Source organism: Tupaia chinensis, unplaced genomic scaffold, assembly GCF_000334495.1.
Source record: "Tupaia chinensis unplaced genomic scaffold, TupChi_1.0 Scaffold000350_1, whole genome shotgun sequence".
NCBI classification, from domain to species: Eukaryota; Metazoa; Chordata; class Mammalia; order Scandentia; family Tupaiidae; genus Tupaia; species Tupaia belangeri.
In genome coordinates, this window is record NW_006159844.1 from 5,399,404 (window position 1) to 5,415,604 (window position 16,201).

The following is a 16,201-nucleotide window of genomic DNA, read 5'->3' on the forward strand; positions in this document are numbered from 1 at the left end:
GGACTATTGAAAGGCTTTTCCTACACCAGAAAGGTCTGATGTTTCCCCTTTTGAATTTTGCTCAGTAAAAATGGGTTTATTCAACGAAAACTTATTTCAGGGCATTCATGCATGATTTGTAAGGTAATAAAATCAAGATCAGTGCACCGAAAATGAAAAAAAAAAAAAAAGAAAAAAAAAGAGATAGTCAGCATTTCTAAATTAAGATGACCTAACCTCGTTTTCTGAGCCAAAGCTTTCTGAATCAAGGTTCATCTAATTTCCTAAGAATGAATTTAGCAAGGGGCAAGGTTTTCAGAGTATAAAAATCAAATTAAAAAAAAGATGAAAGAAATCTAAAAAACAAAAATCTGAAATTTTTAAAAAGTTCAAAATCTGTGCACACCAAAGACATAAATATCATTAAAAGGCAAACTGGGGGGAGCAGCAGGTAGTGTAGTGGTTAAGGCACTGGACTCTTACATGGTCAACTGGCTCGAGTCCCAGACCTGGCAACTTCAAAATCATGCCTGTACATATGCATGTGTGCTCAAGATCTGAGGACAAGCATGGAGAAGGGATTGTGGTGTGGCCATTCCCTGGGGGAGTAATTTCTCACTTTTCCTCTCACTTCTCTCTCTAGTGAGTGTTCATGCCCTATGGCAAAAACAAAACAAAACAAAATAAAAACTGGGAAAAGAGTTCAAATAAATATAATAGCCAATATAATTACTTTATAAAGAATACAAAAAATAGGGACCAGCAGATGGCGTAACGTTATGTCACTGGACTGTCACGTAGCCAGCTGCAAGTTCCACACCCAACAGCTTAAAACTCACGTTGGGTGCATGTGTGTGCCTGCCAAAAATATCTGGCAGGAATTGCGGTGTGACCATCCCCCTAGGGGCGGGTGGGGGGGGAGGGATTAAAACAAAACAAAATAAAAACTGGGAAAATAGTTCAAATAAATATAATAGCCAATATAATTACTTTATAAAGAATACAAAAAATAGGGACCAGCAGATGGCGTAACGTTATGTCACTGGACTGTCACGTAGCCAGCTGCAAGTTCCACACCCAACAGCTTAAAACTCACGTTGGGTGCATGTGTGTGCCTGCCAAAAATATCTGGCAGGAATTGCGGTGTGACCATCCCCCTAGGGGCGGGTGGGGGGGTAGTGATTTCTCACTTTCTGTCTGTCTCTCTGGCAAGCTTACAAGCCCTATAGCAAAAACCTCTTTCTAAAAAGAAACACACACACACACATACACACACACAAAAACAAAACAAAACAAAACACCCTAAAATAAAATCTAAACCCAATAGAAAAAATGAAAACAACATGAATATTTAGAAATGACATGAATTCACCAAAGAAATAAAAACTTTTTTTTTTTTTTTGGTTTTAGTTTGCTATAGTACATGTGCGCATGCTGGGGAGAGACAGAGATAGAGAAAGAGAAAGTGAGAAATCACACACAAACCCTCCCTGCACCTCCCCTCCCCCCATGGGGAATGGCCATCCTGCAATCTACTCTCTTCCATTCTCCTCTTGGGATTCTGGACATGAATACACACAAGCCTGGAAATGTTCCTCAAGCCACCGGATCTGGGACTTGAACTGTGCAATTGGCCATATGGTATCCAGACACCCTAACTTCCACATTACCTGCTGGCCCCAAATTTTTAATAAACATATAGAAAAAGGTCACCCTTATTATTTATTTATTTATTTATTTTGAGAGGTTTTTGCTATAGGGTGCATGCACTCGCCAGAAAGACAGAGAGACAGAGAGACAGAAAGCAAGAAATCACCCCCCAGGGGGGATGGCCACACCGCAATCCCTTCTCCTCCATTCTCCTCTTGGGATATTGGGCACGCATGCACGCACGCACACACGCCCAGGGTGCATTTAAGCCGCCGGGTCCAGGACTTGAACTGCAGTCGACTACGTGGGAGTCCAGCAACATAGCCATTATGCTAACTGCTGGTCCCAACACATGGGAAAAGGTCACCCTTATTATTTTAAAAACACAAATGAAACAACACATCCTGGCTTTAACATACTCCCTATTGTGACAGGTAGTCGGGCATAAGCAGGTAGCCCTGAGATAACAGCAGAAGGACGTCTGCCACATCAATCACAGCTTATCACGGAATGCAACCAAACCCTCTGTGAGAACTCTCTTCTCCTACCCAGCTCCAGGCACTGAGGCCAGGCAGATTCTATTTTTCTTCTTTAGTACTTGAGAAAAGCACATAGGGAAGGTGGTTATCTTCCTTCATCATTCCTCATAAAATATACAAAAGGATCCAACAGGACGTTTGGTAAGCATCCTAATTCCCATTGAGGCCATAAATTAGTGGGGCAGAGCATCCATAGTACCTTCAAAGTCCACACTGGTTATGCGTAATTAGGTAATCAAATCCTTCAAATTCCTTACCCCAAGGAGAAGTGTGCACATACAGATGGAAACCCTTGAAGTCAAACAAAGCCAGATACTATGACAGACCTTCCCCTGCTAAATATTCATTACTAACTCTCACAATAAAAGTAACAACTAACCCCATGCCCAGTACAGTTGTCCTTCTCTGAAGCTGCCCATCAGCATGCATTTCTGACATGAGTATATATTTTTTTCCTATTAAAAATCTTTACTTTTCTATTAAAACTTCCTTTTCCAGGACCAGCAATTGGCATAATGGCTGTCATTGGACGATGCACTCTGGTAGTTCTCAAAGGATTAAACGAAGAGTTAACATATGACCCAGCATTCCACTTCTAGGTACATAGCCAAGAGAAATGAAACACACGTCAACACAAAAACAAAAACAAATGTTCACAGCCATATTGTTCATGTTAACCAAAAAGTAAAACAACCTAACTGATAAATTGATAAAATACAGTATATCCAAACGATGAAATGTTATTTAGTGATAAAAAGAAATTAAATACTGGTACATGCTATAACATGGGTGAAGCTTGAAAACATTATGCTAAGTTAAACAAATCAGACCCAAAAAGTCACATACTGTATGATTTGTCATATATGGTATGCCCAGAAAATACAAATATAGAGATACAGAAAGTAGATTAGTGGCTGCCTAGAGTGGGAGAAGTAGGCAGGGGGAAATGGGGAGACACTGCTTACGGGTACTTCTTTCTGAGGTGATGAAATGTTATAAAAATCAATTTGGGTAATAGTTACCAACTTTATGAATATACTCTTGAACATCCCTAATCCAAAAATCCCAAATCCCAAATGCTCCAAGATCCATAACTTTTTGAGTGCCAACTTAACACTACAAATGAAAAATTCCACATCTGACCTTATGTGATGAGTTACAGTCAAAATGCTGTAATACAACAGCATTGTATAAATTTGTCCTAAGGCTATGAATACTAGGTGTATGTGAGAGACATAAATTTCGTGTTTGACTTGGCTACTATCCTCACGTTATCTCATTATATCTATGCAAATCATCCAAAATCTGACACACTTCTGGTCCAAAGTATTTCAGATAAGGGATACTCAACCTATACAAAAACCTACTTAGTTGTATGGGGGGGAGGAAGTTTACAACAAGTTCATAGAAAAATATTTATTAGCCTTCTTCTGCCTTTCCTGGTGCTGCCTGTGTGCTCATTTGGTGAGGACCTGGTACCTCTTTTGTTAAGCAGCAGCTGGGGAGACTCCGGTGCTCACCATGGCCGATGAAAAGCCCAAGGAAGGAGTCAAGACTGAGAACAATGATCATATTAATTTGAAGGTGGCGGGGCAGGATGGTTCTGTGGTGCAGTTGAAGATCAAGAGGCATATACCACTTAGTAAACTAATGAAAGCCTATTGTGAACGACAGGGTTTGTCAATGAGGCAGATCAGATTCTGATTTGATGGGCAGCCGATCAACGAAACACACACACCTACCTGCACAGTTGGAAATGGAGGATGAAGATACAATTGATGTGTTCTAACAGCAGCCAGGAGGTGTCTACTAAAAAGGGAACCTGCTACTTTACTCCAGAACTCTGTTCTTACAGACCAAGAATACATTCTCAATTAGAAAACCACAATTTGGTTTCACCACATCCTGACCACTATAGTATAGTTTTCTCTATTCTTTCATTTTCCCTTCCCCATTCCTTTACTGCACATGAAGTAACTGGTGTGTGTGCACGAGCATACTGCAGGTTTTTAAAACAACGAAATGGTCAATGGTGTGTTTTGATTGACATCAAATGGAGATGGGATGGGGACAAATACTGGTTCTGAGAAAATACCCCCTTTCTCCATCAGTGGAAAGGTCATTCAGCTCTTATCTTTATATTCCAGTAAGTTATTTTGCTCTCACTGTTTTAACAGAAAGAAAAAAAAAAAACATAAAAATCCTTGCATACCTTGTTTGATTGGAGAATTTTAATGTTTTTCATTTATCATTGTAAAACCAAGGACAATTTTATAACATTTTTGTACATAGCTGTTACATGTAGGGCAATCTGTCTTTAAGTACGGGTAAATTACTCTTAAAGAAAAAAAGGGAATCCTAGATAGTTTTCCCTTCAAGTCAAGTGTCTTGTTTAAATAAACTTCTTGTTTAAAATGAAAAAAAAAAAAAAGTTTATTTACAACAACAAAAAAACATGGATTTAAAATATTTTTGCACTGAAATAAATTTGTACTTTAATTCCATTTTTCATGAACTTTGTAAGTCTCCTTGTATACTTTACATGGATGAATATTATGGTATAAAATAATACTTCAAAGTTGTTTTACGAGTAATAATAAAGGTGATTAGTGTAAAAAAGATAATTTTTTTTCTTTTTGGACTACTTTAGAGATTAATATGAGTACAATCCATGCTCATAAGAAAATATGGAATGAATATAATGTTTTAGAAAAGAATGGTGGTTTCCAAAACATGTTTAATTTTATTTAATTCTCTGGGAAAGATTTCACTAGATTAAGAGAAGACAAAAACAAAATGAAATAAGGCTGTGTGTGTGTGTGTTTAATTTTATGGGAAGAAACTTAATGAAATGAAAAAGAGAGAGTGGAAATATGCCCAAATGATAAAACCAGGTACATTTGGGTGGTAGGATTATGCATATTTTTTATTGTACTTTTTGAAACTATTTTCTAAAATAGACACATACTATACTACTTTTATCACTTAAAAAAGCTTTAAAAAGTGTCAGTAACATCACTAATTAGCTTATATCACCTCGTCTAAATAACTGAAGGAATCAGACACTATTTCTTAAAGATTGAGAGTGTTAAAGCATAAAATTAAGCTGAGAGTCTACCTCTGGTCAGTTCCTTTCAACAAAATGCCAAAGCATTGAGAAATACTGTAGCACTCTCTTTTGGAAGAAATACATATTTATTCACAGAGAACCTGCTTGAATTACTGACTTTTTAGAGCTGGAAGAGTCTTTAGAGTATGATATCTTCATTTTATAAATAAGGAAATTAGAATTCAAAAAGGAGAGGAGATCATCCAATATCATGAGGGAGGTAGCAATAGAACTGGAAATGGAGCCTCATACCAGTTCCTAATCAGAGCTTTCCCACTCCTGATTGCCTATTCTTTACTCAATAAACATTTTAAGAATGAATGAATGAATGAACAAATAAATAAATAAATAATAAAGCTCTCCCAGTCTTTAGTAAGTCTGAAGGTCTGTTTTCTGGACATATAACCATTTAAAAGTACTATTTGGGAACAGCAGCTGGCATAATAGTTACATAGTTCAAGTCCTGAACCTGGCGGCTTAAAATTCATGCCAGCCATAGCGTAATGGCTATGTCGCTGGACTCCCATGTAGTCGACCGTGGTTCGCATCCTGGACTCGGTGGCTTAAAACTCACGCCAGATGCGTGTGCATGCATGTGTGCCCAAGATCCCGAGAGGAGAATGGAGGAGAAGGGATTGCGGCGTGATTTCTCACTTTCTGTCTCTCTGTCGTTCTCTGTCTGGCGAGTGCACACGCCCTATAGCAAAAACCTCTAAAAAAAAAAAAAATTCATGCCAGGCGAATGTGTGCGTACCCAAAATTCCAAGAAGAGACTGGAGGAGAAAGGATTGTGGCATGGCCATCCCACTGGGGGTGATATCTCATTTTCTGTCTCTGTCTACATGTGCCCTATAGCAAAAATCTCTCTCTCAAAAAAAGTCCATTCTTGCCTGCTGGATACAAATAATAACAAATTTATAAAACTTTATATCCTCTGCATTTGTTTTATAATAATATACCTTTCTTCTAAGAAGAAGCAACAGGAGATAACAGTAAAAATATTCAATTTAAATCTAAAACACAAAATCTTAAAGAGAATGGAGTCAATATTTGTTTGTGCTTCTGTAAAAATCCATGACCACATAATTGACCTAACTTACTGAGACATTTTTCTGGAGTAAAGTCCTACTATTTCAGCACTAGCCAAGGTGGCACAAGAAGGAAGGTGTTGCTGTGTTAGCTGGGGCCACACGGGAGGGTCAAGTTCATTCCTGGCCCAACCACTGCAGGTTCGGTGTGTGAGTCCAAAATCCCAGGAGGAGAATGGAGGAAAGGGGATTGTAGCATGGCCATTCTCTTGGGGGGGTGGGTGTGATTTCTCACTTTCCTTCTCTCTGTCTCTACCCAGCAAGCGCCATGTACCCTAAAACCTTTAAAAGAAAAATCTTCACAGTATTATCTGGTAAAAAAATGTTCACTAGTCCCACTATGGCACCTAGGCCAATCACATGTACCATTACCCATTAAGATGCAATGAAACGTGAACATGGGGCCTATAGTGACTTGCTTTACTAGAGAAAACTAAGGGACTGATTTACTCTTTTTTTTTTTTTTTCAGAAGTTTAGCAGGCCTATCATAGTAATCTAGATATCTAAATTAACTTATTTATCAAGTGTCTAAATTGGACAACATTTTAGGTATCTCCAGTCAGTCACATGTGTTGATTTTAAAGATAATTGATAATTATCAACACAGGCCTCTTTCTGCAAAGCTGTTCTTGACATACCTGCTGACTTTCTAGTCTATGTCTTCTCAATGGATAGATCAACACTCATTAACTATGAGTGAAAGGTTAAAAACAAAAACAAACACATCAAAGAAGTATATAAGATATACTGTATATGACTTTTGACTTTTCCTTGTCCAATTTTTAGATGAAATAGACAATAAGATGAAGTATCTTCATGATTCAAAGTTAATTTTTTTTAATTTTTAATGAAGGAGAGAGCGAGAGACCGGGTGAGAGACAGGAATTTTTGTATATTTGAAAGTCTTGCCATGATTCTTCCAGCCCCACCCTCCTAGTCAGCTAGGACCACAGGCACATATGCCACCACGCCTGGCCTGCTTAGGGTATAGCTGTCCTGCTTTCCCACTTGTACCACTGTGGGTAGGGCTAAATAAACACTATGTTAGTGGAAAAAGGAAGATGTCTTTTGACAAATAATTTATAAAGATTGAATTTACACACTTTAGAGATAGAAATACTAGTCTAGCAATTTAGCCAGAGGCTTTTCTTCAAGTCAAAGTAAAAATATGGATCATAACATCAATTTCTTTTTTCCAATTGTGAGAGTGTGTGTGTATAGCTCTATGGGCTTTAATCACCACCAAAATCAGGATACAGAGTAATTTCACCATTCCTCAACTTTTTTGGGGGGAGGGGCAGTGGGGTCAGAGGGTGTGTGCATGAGCACACAAAAGAGACACAGAGAGAAAGAGAGAGAGAGAGAGAACACTCCGATGGGGCTGGCCATGCCGCAATCCCTTGCTTCTCCACTTTTCCATACTGTGAGGATAATGGGCACATATCTATGCCCAGCATGTGTTTTTCAAGTTGCCAGGGGTTCTTGAGCTGTCATTGGCCATGTGGGATCTGGCTCCCTTTGCATACCACCCAACAGCTGTGCCATGGAGCTGGTCCTTATTTTTATCATTTTGTGCTGGTTAATATTTTAACACTAGCATGTATTTTTTATTTTTAACAAGAGAAACTTGAAGATATTAGCTCTTGGGCTGTCCCCACAGCCAAGCAGTTAAGAGAACTAGATCCTGGGACCAGCAGTTAGCGTAATGGCTATGTCGCTGGACTCCCACGTAGTCGACCGCGGTTCGTGTCCCAGACCCAGTGGCTTAAAACTCACGCCGGGCGCGTGTGTGTGCGTGCCCAAGATCCCAAGAGGAGAATGGAGAAGAAGGGATTGCAGCGTGGCCATCCCACCTGGGGGGTGATTTCTCGCTTTCTGTCTCTCTGTATCTCTGTCTGTCTGGCGAGGGCATACGCCCTATGGCTAAAATCTCTCCAAAAAAAAAAAAAAAAAGAAGAAGAGAACTAGATCTCACATGGCCGACCAGTTTGAATCTCAGACCTCAGTGGCTGAGAAGTGGACCAAACCAATGACCTCAAATGAAAGGGTATAATCAGGGTTTATGTGATAAATACGACTACTAGGAAATTTGACTGCTAAGTCAATATATTCAGATTGTGGAAATTTATGAGGAGATATGAACTTCTTTTTGAGATCTAGAACTGTGTTGTGCAATATGATAGCCATTAATTACATAAGCACTTCAAATATGGCTAATCAGAATTCAGATGTACTAAATTCCTAGAAAAATTATTATAAAAAAATAAGATATTTCATTAATAGTTTTTGTTTGTTTTAGTTTGCTATAGGATGTATGTGCTTGCCAGAGAGTGGAAAGACAGAGAAAGATAGAGGAAGTCAGAAATCACCCCTCAGGAGAATGGACATGCTACAGTCACTTCTCCTCCATTCTCCTCTTAAGGTTTTGGGAATGTATGCATGCACACATGCCCAGCATGATTTTTGAGCCACTAGGTCTGAGACTCAAACCACAAAGTTGGCTATGTGAGATCCAGTTGCCTTAACCTTCATGACACCTGCTATGCCCATTAATAGTTTTAAAACTATTAATTACATGTTGAAATAACATTTTAGATGTGTTGTATTAAATACAATTTAAGACTATGTCACCTCTCCTAACTTTTTTAATGTGATATAGAACACTTAAAATCATTTTATATTTCTATTTGTGCTGTTCTAAAATGTTACTCTAGAACGTCACTAGTCTACTCTGTAAAAACCACTCTGTACAAGCTGACAGCACTGTTGTTAATAAGGCTAGTTATATTGGTTAAGCCTTGCACAAGTCAATCAGAAAAGGTGGTCATGACTACATACTTGAGATCAGTCAGTTTTGGCAGAAATACACTGACCAAAGCTGGAATGGGGGACCAGCAGCAGATGGCGTGATGGTTGTGGCACTGGACTCCCACATGGCTGACTGTGGTTTGAGTATTGGACCTGGTGGCTTGCTTTCTCACTTTCCCTCTCTCTCTCTGTCTCTCTCTGGTAAGCACACATGCCCTGTAGGAAAAAAAAAAGTAAAAAATAAGATTAAATAAATAATCCTTAAAAAAAAAAAGTGGAGGGACCAGCAGGTGGCATGGGGGTTAAGGTGCTGGACACTCCCACATGGCTAACCATGGTTCGAGTCCTAGACCTGGTGGCCTGCTTTTTCACTTTCCCTCTTTCTCTCTCTGTGTACCTCTCTGGTCAAATTAAAATAAAATGAATGAATAAAAGTAAATAAATAATTCTTTAAAAAAAAAGTGGAATGGGTACAGACACAGACATCTGCAATCTACTACTGAACACATTAAAAAACTCACATGGTTAACGAATGCATAGACAAATATATAGGAACCTGATAAAGCAAGAATAAAGAAAATTTAACGATAGAATCAAAAGATGTATATATATATATACACACACACATACATACAGGTGTTCACTATAAAATTATTTAAACTTTGTTGCATTTTTGAAATTTTTCATAATAACTTGTTGAAAAAGGAGGCTGTATGAACATGAAACAGTAGAAAAAGGGACAGTAGAAATTGGGGGGTTAGGAGATCTGTTACACCTCTACTATTAAAATGTACTCTTTGCAGTTTCTTTGTTGATGGTGAATAAAACAATGAACAATTAATATATTTATGGTAATACTGAAGTTTTTTTTTCTTCTTTTTTCATGACTACTACAGTTCTTAATTTCTGTTGTCTCATCTCTGTCTTCAGGAAGTATGGCTTTAGTAAAGGAGAAGATAAGGTATTTCAATTCTAAACTGAAGACTTTCTTTTGAGAACAAAGAGTTTAGGCAATGACATGTCAGAATTTATCTCACATATTGATTTGAGATAAATGTAGGTGCATGCCCAAAGGACTCTGACAGCCTTATGTAAAATGCCTAGCTATATACATTTGTTTGGCATATTAGGCTGTTACCCTTAAAGAAAAAATAAATAAATAAAAGAAACACAACCACCTTGGGAAGAAAAATGTAAAAAGAAAGGCTTTCATGTGATATAATCATCATCATCATCCTACTATCAGGAAACTTTAGGAGTTAAAATCAAAACACTGAATGTGATAAGCAGTTCATATGTTAGATTACAACACTGCTAAATGACAAACAAATGAATAATGTATAATCTCTACAGAGGAGAAACCTACTCAGCATTGTAAGTGAACATTAGAACTGATAAATACTTCATCTAAATTATGCATGGACTTTAAGAAACAATCCAGTTTAGCCACATGATATCAGTAACACAAATCTTTTTTTTTCTTCGAGAGATTAATGCTATAGGTGCATGTGCTTGCTAGAGAGAAACACAGAGAGAGACAGAGATGGAGAGACAGAAAGCAAGAAATCACCCCCCTACGGGGAATGGCCATGCCACAATCCCTTCTCCTCCATTCTCCTCTTGGGATTTTGGGTACACAGGTGCCCAGCATGAGTTTTAAGCTGCTGGATCCTGAGTTTGAACCACGGTTGACTACGTGGGAGTCCAGGGATGTAACCATTTCGCCATCTGCTGGTGCCACACAAATCTTTAAAAAAATTTTTTTAAATTTGTTATAGGGCATGTGTGCTCACTGGAGAAAGACACAGATAGAGGGAAAGAAAAAGGGAAAGTGAGAAAGCATCTCAGGGGAAATGACCATGCCACAGTCCCCTTTTTCCATTCTCCTCTCGGGATTTTGGGCATACGCACATGCATACCTGGTGTGTTTTCCACATTGCTGGGTCTAAGTCTCGAACCACAGTTGGCCATGTAAGATCCATCCACCTTACCCACCCTGCCACCAGCTGGTGTAATATAAATCTTAGCACTTCCATTTCAAAAAGGAGACAATTAAGAATCAGAGAAGCTCATTATCTTATGTAAGGTCACGAAGTTAATAAACAGTGGTGGTGGAGGTGGAATGGGCAGCGTGCAGTTCTCCTGCCTTCTGACATATGATGGTATTCCTGGTGAGTACACTATGATGGAAGAGAGACTGATTCCAGGTTAAGGGTGAACAGCTAGGAATGCTCTATTATCTTGAGTTGCAAAGTTGAAATCTGGTGCTGGTTGGTAGGAATACAAAGTTGTATAAAGTAATACAGGCCTGAACAGAAGAGACCTGGCTAGTACTCAAATCAGAAGTCACAATCAGTAACCAGTAAGCTACTGAGAAACTCAGGATTAATGTTAGTGTGACCGTCTTCCTACTAACTCTTACGCTTGGCCACCCTCTCACTGAGGGTGGGAGTGGCAGGAAGGAAGCAGGATGACAGCATCCTCCCCGTTCAGGAAATTCACTAACAGCTTCCCTCACTCCTCTTCCAGTTGATGACCTCAAGGTTTCAGCATGATAAACACTCCTATTCATTAGAAAGACTGGAGGACAAAAAGGGACACTGTCCATCATAAGCAGCATGATCCTAGCCATGTGTGGTAACTTCTGGAGCAAAAGCACAGATGAAAGGGCAGACTAAAGGGCATCGCCAAACATTCTAGAAGTCTGAAAACACACTTCAAATCAAACGCACATTCAACATTTTTGTGTACTTAAACCACATGCCAACACTGTGCTGAATGTTGAGATTTCTTTTATTTTAAAAAGAATTATTTATTTAATTATTCCATCTGTTATTATTATTTTTCAATTTGACCAGAGAGGAAGGGAAAGTAAGAAAGCAAACCACCAGGTCCAGGACTCAAACTGCAGCCGGCCAACTGGGAAGCCAGCACCTTTTCTTTCTTTTTTTTTTGGAGAGGTTTTTGCTATAGGGCACGTGCACTCACCAGACAGACAGAGACAGACAGAGAGATAGAAAGCGAGAAATCACCCCCCCAGGGGGGATGGTCACGCCGCAATCCCTTCTCCTCCATTCTCCTCTCGGGATCTTGGGCACGCACACACATGTGCCCGGTGTGAGTTTTAAGCCACCAGGTCTGGGACTCGAACAGTGGTCGACTATGTGGGATCCAACGACATAGCCATTATGCTAACTGCTGGTCCCAGGAAGCCAGCACCTTAAACCACAACCGTACCTGCCAGTCCCCTGAATGTTGATATTTCTAAAACAAAGAACAGTCCCTACCATCAAGGTCATTGCAATTGTGTGACTGGTGCTATGACAGAGATGACAGCAGCCTCCTCAGAGAGGACACAGGAGAGGCCAAGTACCCAGACAGAAGAGGACCTGGTGGGAGCTGGGGGCAAGGTGTGTGTGGGGCGCTATGGAAGAGGGATTAGGGAAAATTCTCTGGAGGGATTCCCTAGCCAAGCCCTGAAGGGTAAGAAGAAATTAGCCAAACTAAAGAAGCTGTGTGTATAAAGTCACAAAACTATGGTAACAAGAAAAGCCTGAACTGTTTGATAGCCTATTTTTAATTTAAAAACAATGTCAATACTTAATTAAAACAAATAAACCCATGCCTGATTGAAGGGTGCTTTCTCTCTACCCCCACCCCTCTTCTCTGCCTCTTTTTGGCAGTGCACATACACTCTGGCAATTTAAAAAACCCCAAACGACTGAAAATTTTTATTCCACTAGTGAAGCTGCTTTTCTCTGTTAATAGAGATGATATGTAGAAAGTTGCCCAGGTCCATAGACAGAGAAAATAATAAAATGTCATTAAGGCTCAGGCATTGCTGTCCAAATCCTGGGTTTGGTATTTGTTGGCTGTGAATTTATCACTGGTGGATTTCCTGAACCCTAATCTTTAGTTTCTATATTTGTGCAATGAAAATAATACCTTATAAAATTATTGTGAGGATTAAATGAGATAATATATATAAGATACATAGAACAGTTGTTAGCACATATGAAATTCTTAATAAAAATGTTAACTGAGGGACCAGCAGTTGGCATAATGGCTATGTTGCTGGATTCCCATGTAGTCAACTGTGGTTCGAGTCCTGAACCCAGTGGCTTAAACTCACGCCAGGCACGTGTGCGTGCATGCCCAAGATCCCGAGAAGAGAATAGAGGAGAGGGAATTGTGGTGTGGCCATCTCCCCTGGGGGGAGGTGATTTCTCGCTTTCTGTCTCTCTGTCTCTGTCTTCCTTAGTGAGCGCATGCACCCTATAGCAAAAACCTCTCCGCTATGGAAGAGGGATTAGGGAAAATTCTCTGGAGGGATTCCCTAGCCAAGCCCTGAAGGGTAAGAAGAAATTAGCCAAACTAAAGAAGCTGTGTGTATAAAGTCACAAAACTATGGTAACAAGAAAAGCCTGAACTGTTTGATAGCCTATTTTTAATTTAAAAACAATGTCAATACTTAATTAAAACAAATAAACCCATGCCTGATTGAAGGGTGCTTTCTCTCTACCCCCACCCCTCTTCTCTGCCTCTTTTTGGCAGTGCACATACACTCTGGCAATTTAAAAAACCCCAAACGACTGAAAATTTTTATTCCACTAGTGAAGCTGCTTTTCTCTGTTAATAGAGATGATATGTAGAAAGTTGCCCAGGTCCATAGACAGAGAAAATAATAAAATGTCATTAAGGCTCAGGCATTGCTGTCCAAATCCTGGGTTTGGTATTTGTTGGCTGTGAATTTATCACTGGTGGATTTCCTGAACCCTAATCTTTAGTTTCTATATTTGTGCAATGAAAATAATACCTTATAAAATTATTGTGAGGATTAAATGAGATAATATATATAAGATACATAGAACAGTTGTTAGCACATATGAAATTCTTAATAAAAATGTTAACTGAGGGACCAGCAGTTGGCATAATGGCTATGTTGCTGGATTCCCATGTAGTCAACTGTGGTTCGAGTCCTGAACCCAGTGGCTTAAACTCACGCCAGGCACGTGTGCGTGCATGCCCAAGATCCCGAGAAGAGAATAGAGGAGAGGGAATTGTGGTGTGGCCATCTCCCCTGGGGGGAGGTGATTTCTCGCTTTCTGTCTCTCTGTCTCTGTCTTCCTTAGTGAGCGCATGCACCCTATAGCAAAAACCTCTCCAAAAAAAAAAAAAAGCTAACTAAAACTAAGAAAAACGAAAAGATGTTGGGGCCATTATGTAAACTAACTGGAAATACCATAAAACTGTAATATTCCTGAACAAGTGGACAGATAGACGAGTTTGAATTACAGGAAAATGTAAGAAATGTTACTTGCAGTTCCTGTACATAGTTATTAGTACAATTAACATGTTAATCATATTCTGTCTTCTATGATGAACGTTTATCATTTTTTCTTATTTCCCTTAAGAGATTACAAAACTCTTAAAGATAAAAACTGCTTCTTTCATCTTTGTACTTCAAACACAACCAGCATAGGGTTTAAAAAACAATAAGGCTCTCAAAAAATACTTCATGAATAAAATGATTAGAATGTCCAACTCAATGTAGCTGGGGTACGTGGAGATAGGCTAAAGGAATTTAATATCTTCGTAGCACAGCAATAGCTCTCAAAAATATGTTAAAATCATTAAGTGGTTAGAATGTGACTAAAGAAACTGAACAAAATTCTTAAGAGGTAACTTCGTGGCTAGGGAGATAGAAGTTTTGACACATACCTTCAAATTGAGGACATAAAACTAAACGTTAAGTCTTGTGGTCTCACTGACCCATTTCTTTTTCAGCAGAAAAAATTTTTTTCTCATCTTTCACAAGTCTTCTTCCCAACATTACTTTCCAGTAATGTGACCACATGACATGAATAGCACCTTTAACAAAGGTGTAAAATGGAAGAAAAAGCTTTCAAAGGAGAATGGTAAGTAAATAGAGTGTTACCTAAAAATATAAGCTGTTTCTCTGCAGGAAGTTTTTTGTGGTTGCCAGATTAAGAGAGATAATAGAATTTGTGAAATATAAAGCTTAAGATAACTATATAAGATATACATTATAAATGGTTCAGAAATTTAAAAAAATATTTAATTTTATTTACTATTATTTCTTAATTTGCTATAGGGCACATGTACTCCCCAGAGAGAAAGAGAGGGGCGCACGTGCCCCCCAAAGAAAAAAAGAGAGAGAGAGAGAGAGAGAGAGAGAGAGAGAGAGAGAAAGTGAGAAAGCAAGCCGCCATGTCCATGACTTGAACTGTGGTCGATCATGTGGGAGTCCAACACCTCAACCACTATGCCACCTGCTGGTCCCCAGTGGTTCATAATGTAATGAACCAATTCAATAAATAAATTTATTTTCAAAGCAAAATGTTGTGTTGTTGTTATTGCCTCAATGCTATATGACAAGTTCTATTAAAAAAAAAAATCCTGAGACCAGCAGATGGCAAAATGGCTATGTCACTGGACACCTAAGTAGTCAAACATGGTTCAAGTCCCGGACCTGGCAACTTATAATTCATGTTGGGCACATGTGCATGTGTGCCCAAGATCTTGAGAGGAGAATGGAGGAGAAGGGATTGCAACATGACCATCCCCCCTGGGGGGTGATTTCTTGCTTTCTGTCTCTATGTCTCTGTCTGTCTGGCGAGCTCACGCGCCCTATAGTGAAAACCTCTCTCAATAAAAAAATCCTTAGATTAGAATCGAAATATTATTAGTGGCAAGATCAAGCCAAATTGAATAAGGTTAAAACGTACATTAGTATATAATTTCTTTGCTTTTAATCCTAAGAAAGTACAGTGTATTTTACTGTGTAAAATTACTTTTAGTTTATTCTAAAAGAAATGTAGAATACACTGAAGAATTAATTTTGAATATCTGTTATGACTTCTCATATAACAGGTGAATAGAAATAATTGATAAGTTGGATCAGAAGACAATTAGGCTTTAAAGCAATATTTCTCCAAGTGCATTAAAGGACTAATACATCCTTCAAGATGTAGTCAAATAACATCTTCTCTTGGAGAGTATCTGT

General features: G+C 38.8%; 1 protein-coding gene and 1 pseudogene across 1 annotated transcript in view; one reads left to right on the forward strand and one right to left on the reverse strand.

The window, feature by feature from the left end:
* The window catches only part of LOC102496714 (mitochondrial ribonuclease P catalytic subunit), a 170,986-nt gene that overhangs the window by 55,535 nt on the left and 99,250 nt on the right, over positions 1-16,201 (reverse strand). The gene's annotated exons all lie outside the window — the stretch shown is intronic.
* Positions 3,684-4,116, forward strand: LOC102495869 (small ubiquitin-related modifier 2 pseudogene; annotated as a pseudogene).